At 39.8% G+C, this 19,291-nt stretch overlaps 1 protein-coding gene across 1 annotated transcript in view; it reads left to right on the top strand.

The window, feature by feature from the left end:
* LOC126235185 (uncharacterized) overlaps positions 1 to 19,291 on the top strand; it is a 357,154-nt gene that overhangs the window by 209,242 nt on the left and 128,621 nt on the right. The window lies entirely within an intron of this gene.

Below are 19,291 nucleotides of genomic sequence, written 5' to 3'. Positions count from 1 at the left end.
CCTTACCATTGTTTTGGATAAAAAGACTACTTTTCTGTACCGTACTTATCATAGATCAAGAAAAACCTCAGCGTTACTCCTATTTAAAAGGCAAAAACGCGTGCTCCTTTCGTTTTCTCTTACGCCATTGTATATGGTCTCGACTGATGTCACTTCTGTTAAATATACTTTTCCAAATACTATGTAGCACCTGTTTTCTAGACGTAGAGTCTATGATTACAAATCACATTGTTCTCGGTCCCATCACTGCTTAAATCTTGAATAAAAATCATCAGCAATGGCAGCCAAAGGCTTCCAGCATTAGAAGTCACTCTCATTCTGCCAACAGCCTTGCCAAAGAGGACGGATGAGTGGGTGGAAGTTCAGGGCGCTCACTCACCCTTGGGGTGGGAAAGTCCCCTAAGAGGCAAGAGAATCAGCAATCAACAACAGCATGTACATGCAGTACGCGATGGAAACCATTGCATTAAACACACTAATGAGTATCCACAGGACATGTAGTCTATAATAGAAAATGTGATTATCTCTCCATTGGCAAAAGACTCCGGACTAGTCCCTAATTCGGATTTCCGGGAGCGGAATGCCAAGTGGGAGGTGACCATGAGAATGAATAATCAACGGAAGGACAACCTTCTACGAGTCGATATGTGGAATGTCAGAATTTTGTAAATGCTAGGGAAGCTAGAAAATCTTGAACCGAAAATTAGAAGCTCAGTAAAGATATACTGTGCGTCAGTGAAATAAAACTGAAAAAAGACAAGGATACATGGGTCAGATGACTATACGATAATATCAACAGCAGCAGAAAATGGTATAACAGGAGTAGAGTTCGTTGTGAATAGAACGATAGGATACAGAGTGAGCTACTGTGAACAGTTTAGTGACAGGGTTGTTCTCATACGAATCGACAGCAAACCAATGCCGACAACAACAGCTCAGGTATACATGCCGACGTCGCGAGCAGAAGACGAAGAGATATAGTATGCGACGATATTGAAAAGATAATTCATTACGTAAATGGAGATGAAAATCTAATGGTCGTGGGAGACTGGAATGCGGTTTTTGGGCGAAGGAGTAGAAGAAAGTTTTACGGAAGAATATAGGCTTGGTGGTAGGAATTGGAGAGAGGAAAGACTGATCGAGTTCCAAAATAATTTTCAGCTAGTAATAGCGAATACTCTGTTCAAGAATCACAAGAGGAATAGGTATACATGGAAAAGGCCGGGAGATACGGAAAGATTTCAATTAGATTACATCATGGCCAGACAGAGACTCCGAAATCAGATACTGGATTGTAAGGCATACCTTGGAGCAAATATAGACTCGGATCTCATTTTGGTAATGATGAAGAGTACTTCGAAGTTCGAGAAGCTGGTCAGGAAGAATCAGTGCACAAAGAAGTGGGATACGGAAGTACTAAGGGATGAAGAGAACTCCGTGAACTTCTCAGGCTACAGGTACTGTGATAATGACTAGCGTAGTACCCAATGCAGTTGAAGAGGAATGGAAATCCCCAAAAAGGGCAATCCCACAAGCTGTAAAGAAAAACATAGACGCAAGAAAGTTACCTGCAAAGAAACAGAAGAAATACTTTAGTTATCTGATGAAAGAAGGAAGTTCGAAAACGATCAGGGAAGTTCAGGAATACAGAAATAGAAGTGATCTAGGAATGAAATAAATAGGAAGTGCAGAGAAGCTAGTGTGAAATGGCTTCATGAAAAACGTGAGGAAATCGAAAAAGAAGTGATCGACGGGAGGACTGACAGCATATAGGTCAAAACAACCTTCGATGAAACTAAAAGCAAAGGTCATAACGTTAAGAGTGCAACGGAAGTCCACTGTTAAATGCAGAGGAGAGAGAGAAGAGGTGGAAAGAGTACATTGAGGGTCTCTACGAGGGGGGGTGGGGAGGGGGGCAGGACTTACCTGATGACGTGACGATAGAAGAAGAAACGGTAGTCAATAGAGAAGAAATAGGGGATCCAGTATTAGAATCAAAATGTAGAAGAGCTATGGAAGACTTAAAATTAAATAAAAATTAAATAAGGCATAATGAAATGATAATATTCCATTGGAATTTCTAAAATCATTGGGGGAAGTGGCAACAAAACGATTATTCACGTTGGTGCGTAGAACGTATGAGACTGGCGATATACCATTTGACTTTCTGAAAAACATCGTCCACACAATTCCGAAGATTACGAGAGTTAGCAATCGCACAATCAGATTAACAGCTCATGCACCCAAGTTACTGACAAGACTAACTTACAGAAGAATGGAAAAGAAAACTGAGGATGTGTTAGACGATGATATTTGGCTTTAGGAAAGGTAAAGGCTCCAGAGGCAATTCTGACGTTGCAGTTGATTATGGAAGCAAGACTGAAGAAAAATCAAGAAGCATTCATGGGATTTGCCGACCTGGAAAAAGCGTTCAATAGTGTAAAATGGTGCGAGAAGTTCGAATGACTGAGAAAAATAGGGGTAAGCTCTAGGAAAAGACCGATAGTGCACAATATGTACAAGAACCAACAAAGAACAATAAAACTTTAAGGCCAAGAACGACGTGTATGTGTTAAAAAGTGTAATTCAGGGATGTAGCATTTCGCCCCTGCTGTTCGATCTATACGTTGAAGAAACAACGATGTAGCTAAAAGAAAAGTTCAACAATGGGATTAAAATGAAAGGTGAAATGATATGTGTTAAAATTCGCTGATGATATTGGTATCGTCAGTGAAAATAAAAAAGAATTACAGTATCTGCTGAATGGAATGAACAGTCTAATGAGTACAGAGTATGGGTTGCGAGTAAATCGAAGAACGACTAGAGTAACAAGAAGTTGCAAAAATGAGAACAGCGAGAAATTTAAAATTGGTGATCATGAAGTAGATGAAGTTAAGGAGTTCTCCTAACTAGCAGCAAAATAACCTATGACGGACGGAGCAAGGAGGATATAAAAGACAGAATAGCACTGCTAAAAAGGGCATTCCTGGCCAAGGAAAGTCTGCTAGTATCAAACAGTTCTTAATTTGAGGAAGAAATTTCTTAGAACGTACGTTTGGAGCACAGCCTTATATGGCAGGGAGACATGGACTGTGGGAAAACAGGAACAGAAGTGAATCGAAGCATTTGAGATGTCGTGCTACAGACGAATTTTGAAAATTATGGGGACTGATAAGGTTAGGAATGAAGAGGTTTCTCCGTAAAATCGGCGAGAAAGGAACATATGGAAAACAGAAGAGAAGAAGGGGCAGGGTGATAGGACATCTGTTAAGGCATCAGGGAATAACTTCAATGGTACTAGAAGGAACAGTAGACGTAAAAGCAGAAGAGGAAGGCAGAGATTGGAATACATCCAGAAAATAAATGAGGACGTGGATTGGAATTGCTATTCTGAGATGAAAAGGTAGAGGAATTCGTGGCGGTCTACATCAAACCAGTCAGAAGACTGATAAGAAAAGCTGATTGCGTTTCACAAAAGATAATTATATATGTAGCAGGATACAAATATAGCATGTTTCTACACTCCTGCCTTTGCTCGTTCGCCCACAAAAGACACGTGTTTCTAGGAGCATATAGCTGATATATGATAATGTGTACGCAAGGGACGGGGGAAGCTGGTGGAGCTCTGTGGCATGATTTATTAGACTGTGCTCTATGCTACGTGTACTCCGACCAGTCGAGCCCGCAAGCACACGCAAGGCCGTAGCCTGCTGCACTGTACGGGGAGGACTAGATGAGTCGTTCTGGTACTCTACAGAAAACAAGGAATACACAGTCCAGCTGCAGAGCTGATTCTATACCGAATATCAATAGCGAGCAAACCAGAGAAACTCAGACAACGATACCCAGTCTACAATAGGGAAGACATTAAAAAGGGTAGTAAAGTCTGGATGACCAGAAAGAAATTTGATGAGACCGTTACCGTTTACTCACAGTGTAGACAAGTAAGGCCGCAGACAACCCTGGAAGGTCCCTCAAGCAAATTACGGACGATTAAATTCTATACAACAACGCCAAGGATTTGGAGAATAGTTGAAAACCGCAAAAGAGTTGTATATGATATGAAAATGTGATATATGCCCGTAAAATATGACATAATTTTTTGTTAAAATATCAACAAGCAATAACTGATCCAGTACCAACTACAAAAATTACTGACATCTCTTCACTAGTATCCACGAAAAACTTAGTTTTCAATATTCACGACAGACCGATTCTTGAGTAGTGCTCGCCATTCTTGAAACTCAAGACAGCCGTATAGATGCTGGAGATAGCTAAAAGCTGCGTGGCTGATCAGGCGCTTCTGGAGTCAGCGCGAAATTGTCTCAGAAATGCTTCGGGAAACGCTCGTTTGTGGTTGCTCTTAGGACCTTTCTTACTTTCTCACACATACATGTCGTTTATCGACTATGACGGTAAGACTGAAGATACGCAGACTCGTATGAAGACATCGTGATGGCTATTATTCCCGTCTAGTATCCGCAAATGAAATGAGAAGAGACAAATGGTGTTGTATACACACTAACAAGACGACGACACCTACTCTTTATCACCGATTCGTTCAAATCTATGATATATGTAGGATTTGGACAGAAATGAAAATGACAAAAGAGCTTCGTGGAGGTTGGCGCAGAGGAAAGAGTACAGAACGGTAATCCGAAGGTCGTGGATTCGAGTCTATATGCGGAAAATTTTGTTTTTAGTTTTCGAGAGTAACCCTCCATTTTTTTATATTCATCTCGATCGTCAATTTCTTCGCACAAAATTGACTCATCGTCCCACTCAAACATACAATCCGATAAAAGTTCCACTACTTTCTCGTGTACTTAAAATGGCTTTGAGCACTATGCGACTTAACTTCTAAGGTCATCAGTCGTCCAGAACTCAGAACAAATTAAACCTAACTAACCTAAGGACATCACACACATCCATGCCCGAGGCAGGATTCGAACCTGCGACCGTAGCGGTCGCTCGGTTCCAGACTCGTGTATTTAACTTCCAATTTCGATGTGCTCTTCAGTTATTACAGCGGAACCTTCTGATGCGATCAGATCGCTTTCGGCCAAAAGATGTAAAATACCAGGTGATCAAAAAGTAAGTATAAATTTGAAAACTCAATAAATCACGGAATAATGTATATAGAGAGGTACACATTGACACACATGCTTGGAATGACATGGGGTTTTATTAGAACCAAAAAATACAAAAGTTCAAAAAATGTCCGACAGATGGCGCTTCATCTGTTGAGAATAGCAATAATTAGCATAACAAAGTAAGGCAAAGCAAAGATGATGTTCTTTACAGGAAATGCTCAATATGTCCACCATCATTCCTCAACAATAGCTGTAGTCGGGGAATAATGTTGTGAACAACACTGTAAAGCATGTCCGGAGTTATGGTGAGGCATTGGCGTCGGATGTCGTCTTTCAGCATCCTTAGAGATGTCGGTCGATCACGATACACTTGCGACTTCAGGTAACCCCAAAGCCAATAATCGCACGGACTGAGGTCTGGGGACCTGGGAGGCCAAGCATGACGGAAGTGGCAGCTGAACACACGATCATCACCAAGCGACACGCGCAAGAGATCTTTCACGCGTCTAGCAATATGGGGTGTTTTTTCTTTGTTCTAATAAAACCCCATGTCATTCCAAGCACGTGTGTCAATTTTTACCTCTCCATCTACATTATTCCGTGGTTTATTAAGTTTTCAAATTTTTACTGACTTTTTGATCACCCGGTATAATCCAGCGCCATTTTCAGTCGTCACTTGGCTGTGTTAGCATTCCTGTTCTTTTTTCGATGTTCCAGGTGCATCAATATTTGTACTTGTATACTCAGACATTTTCGGTCGACACAATATTTTTGACTACATTGTCACTGTGTTCTCTTGCCGGCCGCGGTGGTCTCGCGGTTCTAGGCGCGCAGTCCGGAACCGTGCGACTGCTACGGTCGCAGGTTCGAGTCCTGCCTCGGGCATGGATGTGTGTGATGTCCTTAGGTTGGTTAGGTTTAAGTAGTTCTAAGTTCTAGGGGACTGATGACCACAGCAGTTGAGTCCCATAGTGCTCAGAGCCATTTTTTTCACTGTGTTCTCTTAGTATTCTCGAAAAATTCACGTTACTCCGTCGAGAACTAGCAATCGAAAGACCAACTCCAACGTCCGATAGTTGGTGCAGCTGCTGGGAACTGCTCGAAGATCAAAATGAAACTAGCGGAATACGCATGTAAGCTTTAATTACAACCATTCGTTGAAAGTTTCTTCCAGAGTAAGACGCGAACGCTGTAAATACAAACCTTTCTTGGAAATTTATTTGCAATTCCAAATTTCCCTTTGCCTCTCCTTTACATGGACATCATGAAAATACTAATAAATACAAAATAGTGAGCGTTATTTCGGTTTATTTGCATTGCAAGTAATGTAAAAACTGACAAAAACTTCCGCTTACGTACGCGACTCCACGACCCTTGAATCACCGTTCCGAACTCTTTCCACTTCCAGCCGCTGCCTGGAAATTGCGTCTCCCGCCAGCGCTATTCAACCCTTAACCATCTGAAGCTCCCACTTCTTTCACTTTCATTTCTGGCCAAGCCTGCACATACCGTTAATTTGGACAAAATCGGGGATGAGCAGTAGGCGCTGTCACCTTTTAAGTCTCTGCAACGCGGCTGGTGGGAGCTATTTACAAATCGAAAGACGTCGACCAATATCGTTTGCTTTGTGGTTGTTGCCAACATTAATTGGCAGACAATAAGTTGTGCCCATCTGCCTCTACAGGAACTGAAGTGGCACGCAGAGTTAACAATGTTATAGGTAACTGAGTTTGAAATAATCGTATTTATTGACGTTTAGACGCATTAATTACAGTGTTGTCAGTTAGCTGACCTAGTAACTAGAAGAGAGAAATCAATACCAGTCAATAACTTTAAATATCTATCGATCCAGCAGCTGTCACCAGCCAAATCGTCGAGAGCATTCTTATAGTCGGTGTGTTCCATCTACATCAAGTGTTGTGTTGTCACTAACACTAAAAGAAAAGTCATAATTTCAGTGTGCGCTTAACCGCCAGGCGGAAATACTGTGTTGTCATAGGGAAGATGGCTAGTTCTTACTGAAACACGGCGTGCCGCTTGGTTGTCTTGCCGATGGAAGGACTGGACAAAAAGCACTTCATGATAAATAAATTTTAAATACATTTTATTACAAGGGCCTAATTCCTTGAGAAATATACATAAGTTCACAACACAATGAAAAATGTCAACTGAAGCCAAATCGAATAAGTTTCAATCCCTAGACCATCGGCTAATTGGGACGCTTCATATGCTAGATTGGTCAGGCAAGATCGAGAGCATTTCATTGTAAAACAGGCGTAAATTAGATAAAAGTGCGTGTGATGACTTATCAGATTTACACCTTAGATACTGCCAGTAACAATAAGAAAATCTTTTCTCTGAAAACTTAATTGAAATTGAATGTAATCAACTCCCAATAACCCCTAATTGTCATATGTGTTCCAAACGGTGAGCAAAACGCGCACCCCAAGGTATATAACCAACAAAATCAGATGGTACAGATGGACACGCACCAAAATTTGACAACAAGATGTCCGAGACTTAACGGACACACTCACGCTTAGACAAGAACTGAAACCCAGAATGAGATTTTCACTCTGCAGCCGAGTGTGCGCTGATATGAAACTCCCTGGCAGATTAAAACTGTGTGCCGGACCGGGACACGAACTCGGGACCTAATCTGCCAGGAAGTTTCATATCAGCGCACACTCCGCTGCAGAGTGAAAACCTCATTCTGGAAACATCCCCTAGGCTGTGGCTAAGCAATGTCTCCGCAGTATTCTTTCTTTCAGGAGTGCTAGTTCTGCTGGGTTCGCAGGAGAGCTTCTGTAAAGTTTGGAAGGTAGGAGGCGAGGTACTGGTTGAAGTAAAACTGTGAGGACGGGGCGTGAGTCGAGCTTGGGTAGCTCAGTTGGTAGAGCACTTGCCCGCGAAAGGCAAAGGTACCGAGTTCGAGTCTCGGTCCGGCACACAGTTTTAATCTGCCAGAAACTTTCAAGAACTGAAAGCTTAACACTTGATATCAAATTTAGAAAAGTATTTAAACTCCAATTGGACCCGAATGATTTAAATAAAAATAAATCCAAGTGCACTCGCACGTGAACAGAGGACACAGGCTGAGTTAGTGTAGTACTCTAAAATCAACAGTTCAATAATGAGCGAACAGGCTTTCAAGTAACATTAGAATTAATAGCTTGATAAAAATCAAGTTCTTTAACAAGTGAGGTAAATGCCGACATCCGTTGCACCCGAACCGGCTCGGCCGTGTGAGCAATCACTAGGGCCTGCTGTACCGCGATTTACTGTGCCAAGCGAAAGGCAGCTAGCATCAGCTCACCAGAAAGGAGAAGGATTAATTCACAAATTCCTTTCAAAAATTACCCGAATCAGACAGCCTATTCAAACGAAGCACTAGTAGAGAGTGCATTGCAGAACTGTTTTATGAACTACAAATTTTAAAAGATAACAGTCCTTAAAACAGTTACAAAAAACAGTGATACTAAGGGAGTCTGAGTTGCACAGTGCTGTCTAAAACTTGCTTGTTCGACCCCAGAAAATCAGATCTGTCCCAGCCAGCAACACGAGGAACAAAATACACAGCACCGTCGGTTAGAAGCACTGAAGAGATTGAAATAATTGGTCGCAGAGCAAACTTTCTTGCATCGAGACCAAAACTTGCGACACAACGACGTTTATTACCGGAAAAGTTTCAAAACGTGGTCAGCCCTAACAAAATCCGGCAAGCTGCCAGAAAACGCAAGTTGACGTCGGTGTGAGAGCGACCTACAGTGATAGGACTCCTTCTCTGCTAGCCGCTGTCTACAAGAACGCTGCTACGACTTGCTCTTTGCAGTCGGTTCCACTCTGATTCGTCCAAGTTGCCACGGCCAGCACGCCTCGCGTCCTCTAGGAGGGACTGCGGTGACGAACCACGGATCCAGAATATGAGGCCACTCGACCCAACACCGAGTGGATTTGCGACCCTACTCCCGCCTCTGCTCCTCGACCAATCTCCCAGTCCCACAACCGTACTTCAAGAGCGCGACGTCGCTGCCGGCGCGGCCTATGACTCCGCCAATCACGCCCTCTCGCCAAAGATGAGTGTTACTGAGAGCGTGACACGACCTATCGATTCGCGCCACGGCTCAGTTACTTCCGTTCCATTCGGTGCTGGAACGTTGTCTTACTTCTGTCGTAAAGCATCAAGGCATCCGCCTAGTTAGACTATTTTCAGCAATATGTGAAGCAACTTTGTCTCAGAATTCATAAACCAGTCTCATACACGGAATATCGAGAGCTGCAATTTGCCTACGCCTTCTCCTCCTCCTCTGTCATCGAATTCTCTACTCGGGTAATTCTTGAAGATATTCATGTTCAGAATGGTTACTGTCAGCTCAAGTGTCGCAATCATATGGCCCAAGAAAGTGAAAGCTGATGCAACAGAAATATTCAGCAAAAAAAGCATAATTGTGGGAGTCCCGTTATTAAAAAGGTGGAAGACATTTTTCTGGCGACCGTGGGAAACTCAAGTAAAATCACGCGGGAAAAATGTTGATTACAACCATGAGTGGAAAGAGGAAAAAAGAAGAAAAAGTTAATGTTTTTGTTTCTTAGTTATTCAAACGCGAAATTAAATAAGAACTTCGTTACGCTTTAGTCGTAAGTTTCCAGTCACACAGCAGCCTGAACCTCTGGTCTTTTTTTCTATTCGCTGTTCTCGGACTTTAATTTAAAAATTTTCTCCAGGGCTGGTAGATTGCGTTGCTCTTTTGTAATTCACTTTCGTGTTTGGACGTGGGCAGTAAATCACCTGACAACGGAAAGGCTCTTTTTCATATTTTTAAACTGTTTCCTTTCTTACCTGTTCACTCAGTATTAGCTATCTACTCTTTGTATTATGTCCGTGTTTCGCTATCTGACGCCCCTCGTCGACTAACGAAAAGTACGTTTGCGTTGTGAGAGGATCTCCCATCATAGATTCATTCAATCGTAAGTATGGAGCATGAAAGATCGCCTAGTAATCTACTCTAGTAGTCTTGTAAACAGACGATAAAAACAGATGTTTCGCTTTCTGCTGCCGGCAGTCTTCAGCAAGGTGCTCAATTCCGTATTCGGAAGACTTTATTATATCTTATTCCAAGCAACGACCTATTACGTTCGCATAGAATGAGAATAATTATTAACTGACGGGACAGTTACTGATCTAAATTTTTCAAGCAATGTGTGGGAACGAAGGAAATTGACATGGGCACACTGTGGCAAAGCAGATGGAAGATTCGATTTGTGATAATTTCTGGAGAAAAACATTATGTCCAACATATATATCACAAATACATTTGAAAATAATAATAATAATAATAAAGAATAGGCCTCCGGTATGTTCTGCCAGTCGTAAAAGGCGACGAAAAGAACAAACCACTAATAGGGCTAACCCCCCTTTTAGTGTGATTACTTGGTTCAGGACAGAACTAAAGAAGCCGCGGACAAGCGCCGTCATTGTCGGGGACGGCGCTTGAACCCTATGCCCGCCCACAATGGTAATGACACTGCTAGCCAACTGGAAAATGATTTAAATCCAAATAGAGGTGTTTTGCAGGATATGCTTCCTGCAACCACCCTAGAAGGAAAACAAAGACAGAGGATGAGATGGTCAGATGAAGTTAATCGACACCTCATGTTCTGTTATTACCAAGCAACAAACCTAGGAACCAACACAACTGGATACAGAACACAAGTATACACAACATTTATTACCAGATACCCAGAATTAAAATTTTTAACAGAACAACGTCTAGCTGATCAGATTCGTGTAATAATAAAAAATAACAGGATACCCCAGTCAGAATTAGAAAACATCAAACAACAAGTACAACAAATACTGGAACAAAATAATGTGCAATTAGAAGAAGAAGAAAATACAGTAATGGACTCAAACATCCCAGAGCAAACAAACAAAGAACAACACGCATCAATTAAACAATCAGAGGAAAATGAAATCTTAAGACAGCCACCAGCACAAGCACAAATAGAACATGAAGTGACACACATGTTAGATATAGAAGAAAAATTTCAGTTGACATATATAGAATACAAAGACACAAATACAGACATTTGACCATTCTTGCATAGACCACCAAATAGCCCACAAGTCGAAACAACAATAAAAACTATCAACACAATCATACACAACAAAATAAATGAATACACAACTATGGAAGAGTTACAACTACCGGTTTATGTAGGAGCACTCACTACACTAAATATACACACTAGGCAGAGATCAGAACCAACCAACTCACAGAAGAAACCCACAAAACTAGCATGGCAATACAGGCTACAGATCAGAATAGAAAAACTGAGAAAAGACATCGGAGAGCTAACACAATTTATAAGAAATGAAATATCAGACAAAAAACGAAAAAGGTTAGGTAAAATCTCACAACAAGAAGCAATAGAGCAATTAGATGAAAAGAAGCAAAAATTACAAGCTTTGGCGAAACGACTTAGAAGATACAAAAAAAGTGAAAATAGAAGGAAACAAAACCAAACATTCAACACAAACCAAAAGAAATTTTACCAAACGATAGATAACACACACATAAAAATAGACAATCCACCAAACATAAGAGACATGGAACACTTCTGGAGCAGCATATGGTCAAACCCGGTACAACATAACAGGCATGCACGGTGGATACAAGCAGAAACAGATACATACAAGATGATACCACAAATGCCTGAAGTGATAATTTTGCAACATGAAGTCACCCGAGCAATTAATTCTACGCACAATTGGAAAGCCCCTGGAAATGATAAAATAGCAAATTTCTGGCTAAAGAAGTTCACCTCAACACATTCACATCTAACTAAATTATTTAACAGTTACATTGCAGACCCATACATATTCCCTGATACACTTACACATGGAATAACTTATCTGAAACCTAAAGATCAAGCAGACACAGCAAACCCAGCTAAATATCGCCCCATAACATGCCTACCAGCAATCTACAAAATATTAACTTCAGTCATTACACAGAAATTAATGACACATACAACACAGAACAAAATTATAAATGAAGAACAAAAAGGCTGCTGCAAAGGAGCGCGAGGATGTAAAGAGCAACTGATAATAGATGCAGAGGTGACATATCAAGCTAAAACTAAACAAAGGTCACTACACTACGCATACATTGATTACCAAAAAGCTTTTGATAGTGTACCCCACTCATGGTTACTACTGATATTGGAAATATACAAAGTAGATCCTAAATTGGTACAGTATCTAAACATAGTAATGAAAAACTGGAAAACCACACTTAATATCCAAACAAATTCAGATAATATCACATCACAGCCAATACAGATTAAGCGTGGAATATACCAAGGAGACTCATTAAGTCCTTTCTGGTTCTGTCTTGCTCTGAACCCACTATCCAACATGCTAAATAATTCAAATTATGGATATAATATTACTGGAACATACCCACACAAAATCACACATTTGCTATACATGGATGATCTAAAACTACTGGCAGCAACCAATCAACAACTCAACCAATTATTAAAGATAACAGAAGTATTCAGCAATGATATAAATATGGCTTTTGGAACAGACAAATGTAAGAAAAATAGCATAGTCAAGGGAAAACACACTAAACAAGAAGATTACGTACTTGATAACCACAGCGACTGCATAGAAGCGATGGAAAAGACAGATGCCTATAAATACCTAGGATACAGACAAAAAATAGGAATAGATAATACAAATATTAGGGAAGAACTAAAAGAAAAATATAGACAAAGACTAACAAAAAATACTGAAAACAGAATTGACAGCAAGAAACAAGAGAAAAGCTATAAATACTTATGCTATACCAATATTGACCTACTCATTTGGAGTAGTGAAATGGAGTAACACAGACCTAGAAGCACTAAATACACTTACACGTTCACAATGCCACAAATGTAGAATACATCACATACATTCAGCAACAGAAAGATTCACATTAAGCAGAAAGGAAGGAGGAAGGGGATTCATCGACATAAAAAACCTACATTATCACAGGTAGACAATTTAAGAAAATTCTTTCTAGAACGCGCAGAAACTAGCAAAATACACAAAGCAATTACTCATATAAATACATCGGCTACACCACTGCAATTTCATAACCACTTCTACAACCCTTTAGATCACATAACATCAACAGATACGAAGAAAGTAAATTGGAAAAAGAAAACACTTCATGGCAAGCACCCGTATCATCTAACACAGCCACACATCGATCAAGACGCATCCAACACATGGCTAAGAAAAGACAATATATACAGTGAGACAGAAGGATTCATGATTGCAATACAGGATCAAACAATAAACACCAGGTATTACAGCAAGCATATTATTAAAGATCCCAATACCACAACAGATAAATGCAGACTTTGTAAACAACAAATAGAAACAGTAGATCACATCACAAGCGGATGTACAATACTAGCAAATACAGAATACCCCAGAAGACATGACAATGTAGCAAAAATAATACATCAACAGCTTGCCTTACAACATAAACTAATAAAACAACACGTTCCCACATACAAGTATGCACCACAAAATGTACTGGAGAATGATGAATACAAATTATACTGGAAGAGATCCATTGTAACAGATAAAACGACACCACATAACAAACCTGACATCATACTCACCAATAAAAAGAAGAAATTAACACAACTAATCGAAATATCCATACCCAATACAACAAATATACAAAAGAAAACAGGAGAAAAAATTGAAAAATACATCCAACTGGCTGAGGAAGTCAAAGACATGTGGCATCAGGATAAAGTTGACATCATACCAATTATACTATCAACTACAGGAGTCATACCACACAATATCCACCAGTACATCAATGCAATAGAGCTACATCCAAACGTATATATACAACTACAGAAATCAGTAATTATTGATACATGTTCAATTACCCGAAAGTTCCTAAATGCAATATAACACATACCATACAGTTAAAAGGAAGTGACGCCTGATCAAGGTCCGCGTCACTTTCCATTTTTAACCAGACTTAACGTCTGAGAAAGTAAAGAATAATAATAATAATAATCGCTCTAAACCACTACAAAAAGTTTTTGAGCACTTCCACTGTACAACAAACGTGGTGTTTCTTTCGTTAATTATCGTTCAATAGTCAATTCTACAAAGATTGTTTCGATGATATCATCGAATGTTTACAACTTAGCATAAACAATTTCCACACATAGGATGTTCATCTTCCCGAGCTGTAGTTAATGGAACAAAAGGTGTAATTTGAAGTTTTGAGGTGACCAAGTGTTTTCCTACTACTCGACAGACCCTAGGTATTTCGAGGATCAACATTGTGTTTTTCATTAAAGGATAGCTGAAATTACATCAGTTCGGTCTATGGTGTACTGTTTTCATGGAAAATTGCAGTTTCGATAGATTTGGGACACGGTTTATTAAGCTTTAACTTTCAGTTTTCTTCATCACGTTATATTACACTTGTTATTGCTTTCCATATCCAAAAATTCATTCGGTGCGACTGGCTATTCCGCAAGCTGTCGCCTACAGACTTATATTTCATCCACTCTCATGTTGGGATCAGTATTGCCTTTACCGGAGATATATCTCCACTAAAAGTTGAGGGAGAGACCATCAATTGTTCTTAGCGACGAGGACGCTCTAAATTGTGCCCTAAGATCGATGCTCGTAATTACTGTCCCAGCCAGTAAACCCCCCAGAAGGCGGCCCCTCTTGCGATGGAATGCGCGGGGTGTAAAATACTGCACTTCCTTTGGCTTGCAAAGAGTCCAAGATATCTCTGTAATGCACAGTTTATCTTAATTTGTAATTAAAGCAAATCTTCCAAACTGTCATCTCATTTTACGTTTGTGTAATCTGCTAACAAATATGTGCCTCTCTATTAGTTTCATAAATGTGACGAAAGAGATTAACATGATTTGATGACATTCTAATGTAAACAGGCTTGTTAGGAATAAGTAGGAGATTTCTTAGAGCTGAGGAACTCCATTTCGCTGTTTCAATCTGTAAAATGAAAGATTATATAGCAGCTATTTGTACAATCGTCGAGATCTATAAGACGGTAATCAACAATTAAGCACAGAAACTCCACAAGATGAAGTCTTGACATGGTGGAAAGTACTTATGTGTCAATCAAAATGTCACCCCGTGAATATGTCGTTTATATTATTTGTTAGTGAAAGAAGCAAGCAGATACAGCTCTGGCACGTTCAGTATTCTGCTAAATGGCGCTTGAACATCGTAGCGTACACGTTGCTGCGGGCTGAACTGCTTCGTTCTCCTGTTAGAGGATGCCCATAGTTTCTGTAGGACCTTCGTAATAAGAAACATAAAACCCCCTCAACAAGTTTTCTACTTACTACGACTGCACGAAATAATCTAAATAAATGTATAAATACGTGTACTTGATGTAAATGGTTTAACTTGAGAAATGTATATAGTTACGTTCATAGAATATTTAGGAATAGTGGTGAAGAGACGATCGGGAAGAATCTTCATGCAAGCTCGTAGCACACTCTTACCAGATTAATCGGTTAGTAGGTAACAATAGTTGGATCACAATCGGAAATGCATTTACCGTTGTTTGATATTTTACATGTTTCAGTTTTACACGTTTTATCCTGACAACCAAATCTTCCTTTTTTGAACCAATCTTTTCATATCTATGAATCGCCTACCATGCTTTATCGATAACCTGTTTAATGTATTACTCTTACTAAAATTAAGGGAAACAGTCATACAGAACTCGAAGCTTCTGCTAAATTTCGTAATATATGCAAATGTGTGTCAGAGCTGTCGATTTCGTACTAATTTACTTATACCTGACGCTGGTTCTCGAAAATACAGTATACAATACACAGTGGTTTGTACGCAGTCGACAATGAGAAAGCGACTGGATAACTACTTCCAGGGACAAGTTAATTATTCCTGGATGCCATACGAGATTCCTCCTTATGTCTCTCATCGCTTTTCGCCAATTCTTTCTAGTAGCTCTTCGTTCCACATTTAATTTCATTTTACATCTTTCTATAGCACCAAAAGTAAATTTCGTCCAGTTTATTATTATCTGGTTTCTCCTTGATCCACATCCAATTTACATACAATGCTGCAATTCAGGGATATTTCCAAGAACTCCTTCCTTAATTCTATGTCACTGTTTGGTACCAAAAAATTTCTCTTGCTGACGGAAGCTTTATTTCATCTACATAAGTCTGCTTCTGAACATGCACTACAGGACGTCACAGCGAATATTTACTTCCTTGATGCAGTCAGCTTTGCAGGGTTTTACCTGTTGGATAAGAAATATTTTTGTGCCCAGTACCCAGTAAGTAGAGGTTACGAAGTAACCTACTTCTGATTACTTCCTCCCCTTGGATATCCTTTGTAAACCTGCTCATTAGTTCTTTCTTTTCTAGGCCGTTCTTTGTAAACCTGTTCATTAGATAGGTTTATTTCACTGCTACTGCAGTTTTCGCAAGTCTGATGTTCAAATAGTACCAATTTTCTTCCCATTACTCTTGAACACTTCGCTTCAGCCTTTGCCCTCAACCCATATTTTGCTCTAAGAATGTTGTTCATACAACTAAGTACGTCTAAGTCTTTACTTTTGGGTATGTTGCCCGTGAATTTAACAAAGGCTGCTTTGCTGGACGTTGCTTTCACGATATACAAGTGAAACAACAGGGCCGATTAACTATAATGCTGTCTTATACCCTTCCTGACACTGACATATCTTTTTTGAGTTTCGACTTTTATTAATACCACTTTCTGAAATTTTAAATTTCTCCTCTCAGTCTGTACTTTATTCCCATTTATCTCAAGACTACATCTTGTTATGTCGAACACAGTGTTTGGTTAAGGACAGAACATGCGATCCTACAGGACGCAGCATGCAGGTGTTACTCTGAGATGATGAAGACGTTGACACAATAAAGGAATTCGTGGCGGATCGCTAACTCTGCTATCCACATTATGAGCAAATCTGTCTGCGACAGTGATTCGCCACGGGAAATGAACACGGCAGAGGTGAAAGGTGTGATACGAATATTCTCCCTAGCGTAGGTTCTATGTCACTGACCATTTGATGTCGATATGATGATATAGCTTCAGTGTATATGGGCTCGAGAGTGCAATATGGTGGCAGACGTTGTCAGGTGCGGAAATAGGGTTCGGTTTGGGGTGGATGCGGGGAGCGTCCGTCACTCTCGCTTTTAATGAGCCACAGATACCTTGGATTTTAAAACCAGTACCAATATATTATCATTATTGAATTAAAACATTTTATATAATACGTTTACGTCTGTGCTTCATACATCGCTTCAGCGTAAGTTCCAAGAAACCAAAGTTCAGATAAATACATAATGTGAAAAGCATTATTTTGAGAGAACCAAGTAGGATATCTTTTGAAAAAAGACGTTTTGAGATTTAAACGTCAAAAAATTCCCCATTCTTTTCTGTGTTAGATAATGTCCACTTTATTGTGTCTGTTTGCATAACTAGCAACAAAAAATTAATTTAGACACGCAAGAGTCTCTTTAAATCACCTATTTACCACGTCCATTTATTTCAATGGAATATCTACGCCAATTTTTAAGATAAATTCGAGGGAGAAATTTGTTTTACGTCTCAGATGTGTGCCTAACCTGTTTTACGTATAACGACATGCACTTGTTTTAATATGGCGTCTGAGCTTTTAAACAGAAGAGTGTTGTATTTGGAATCGTGCTGTGGCTTGTGTCCTCTGTGTAAATGTATTTAGTCTTTTATAACACCATGTACTGAAAAATTGTTTCCTAAACAAAAATTTCAGGGTAATATGTACACTAGAGCGAAAGAACACGCAGCAACCAGTAAAGATAATGAAAATAAAAATACTAGTCTGTCACAAGAAACAGTTCCACACGTTATTGCTCCTCCACCAAGCACGTCGAGAATGAAGCATTGTAATTTGAATGAAAATTCAAATAGACCTACTGTGGAATCCCAGTCTGTAAATTGTGGTAATATTGTTAGTATAGAATTATTTCCACATTTGCAAATAATAAGACTCGTTCTAAATATTGTTCAGCTGCCATAGTAGAGGATAAAAGTGTTAGGTTTGGTCAGTGTAGCGAGTTGGTGTTGAGTAAAGTTGCAATGAATATAATTCAACAAGAACTTCAGAGCCTTCAAGACCCAACTACTATGATATAAATTTAAGAATGGTTTATGGTATGAGATGTATTGCCAAAGGACAGGGTAGTACAGAATTATTATGTGGAATCCTGGATTCGCCCTCACTACCATCCAAGTTTTTCAATTAACATGATGAAATTCTAAGAAACCTGAGAGATGTAAGTGAATTGTCACATAAGAAGCTGTGTAAACAAATGATGGAATGAATGACATTTGTGTAGTTGTCCATGGGGCATGGTAGACATGTGACCACACCTCTCATCTTGGTGTTGTTGCTATCACATCATTTGATACCAGTAAAGTTATCGATGTAACAAACTGTTCTAACAAACTGTTGTCAAGGTTGTAACAATGACGTGCCTGCTCATAAATGTGACAAAAACTATGTTGTGTCTAGTGGAGGTATGGAGGTAAGCTGATGTCACATGTCTTTGGGCAAATATTAGAAATTTACTGACAAAAAAGCTTTGCGGGGCTGGCCGACTTAGAGATAAAGAAACATATCTTTTGCAAATATGTCACGGTAATCCCACTAGAAGCTACGAAAGTGGCAGTATTGGCTTCCTTGTTGCATAAATTCGCAGGAGAAATGTGTTTTACATGTTAGTTGTATGCTTAACCTTCAACAGGTGCCAAACCGCAACATAAGCCGTGCCCTATATGAAGTGAATCTTGTTGTGGTTTTCCGAAAGCTATGCAAACTGGGCCGGCCGCGGTGGCCGTGCGGTTCTAGGCGCTGCAGTCCGGAACCGCGGGACTGCTACGGTCGCAGGTTCGAATCCTGCCTCGGGCATGGATGTGTGTGATGTCCTTAGGTTAAATGGTTCAAATGGCTGTGAGCACTATGGGACTTAACATCTGAGGTCATCAGTCCCCTAAAACTTAGAACTACTTAAACCTAACTTGTTGATGCCGGTGAAATGCGCTTTTCCTGTCTTGTTGGGATTCTAAGTATTGTGATGTTTGTTAG

This window comes from Schistocerca nitens, chromosome 2 (assembly GCF_023898315.1).
Source record: "Schistocerca nitens isolate TAMUIC-IGC-003100 chromosome 2, iqSchNite1.1, whole genome shotgun sequence".
Lineage (NCBI taxonomy): Eukaryota > Metazoa > Arthropoda > Insecta > Orthoptera > Acrididae > Schistocerca > Schistocerca nitens.
The sequence above is the reverse complement of the archived record's forward strand: the minus strand, read 5'-3'. Positions and strand labels throughout refer to the sequence as shown.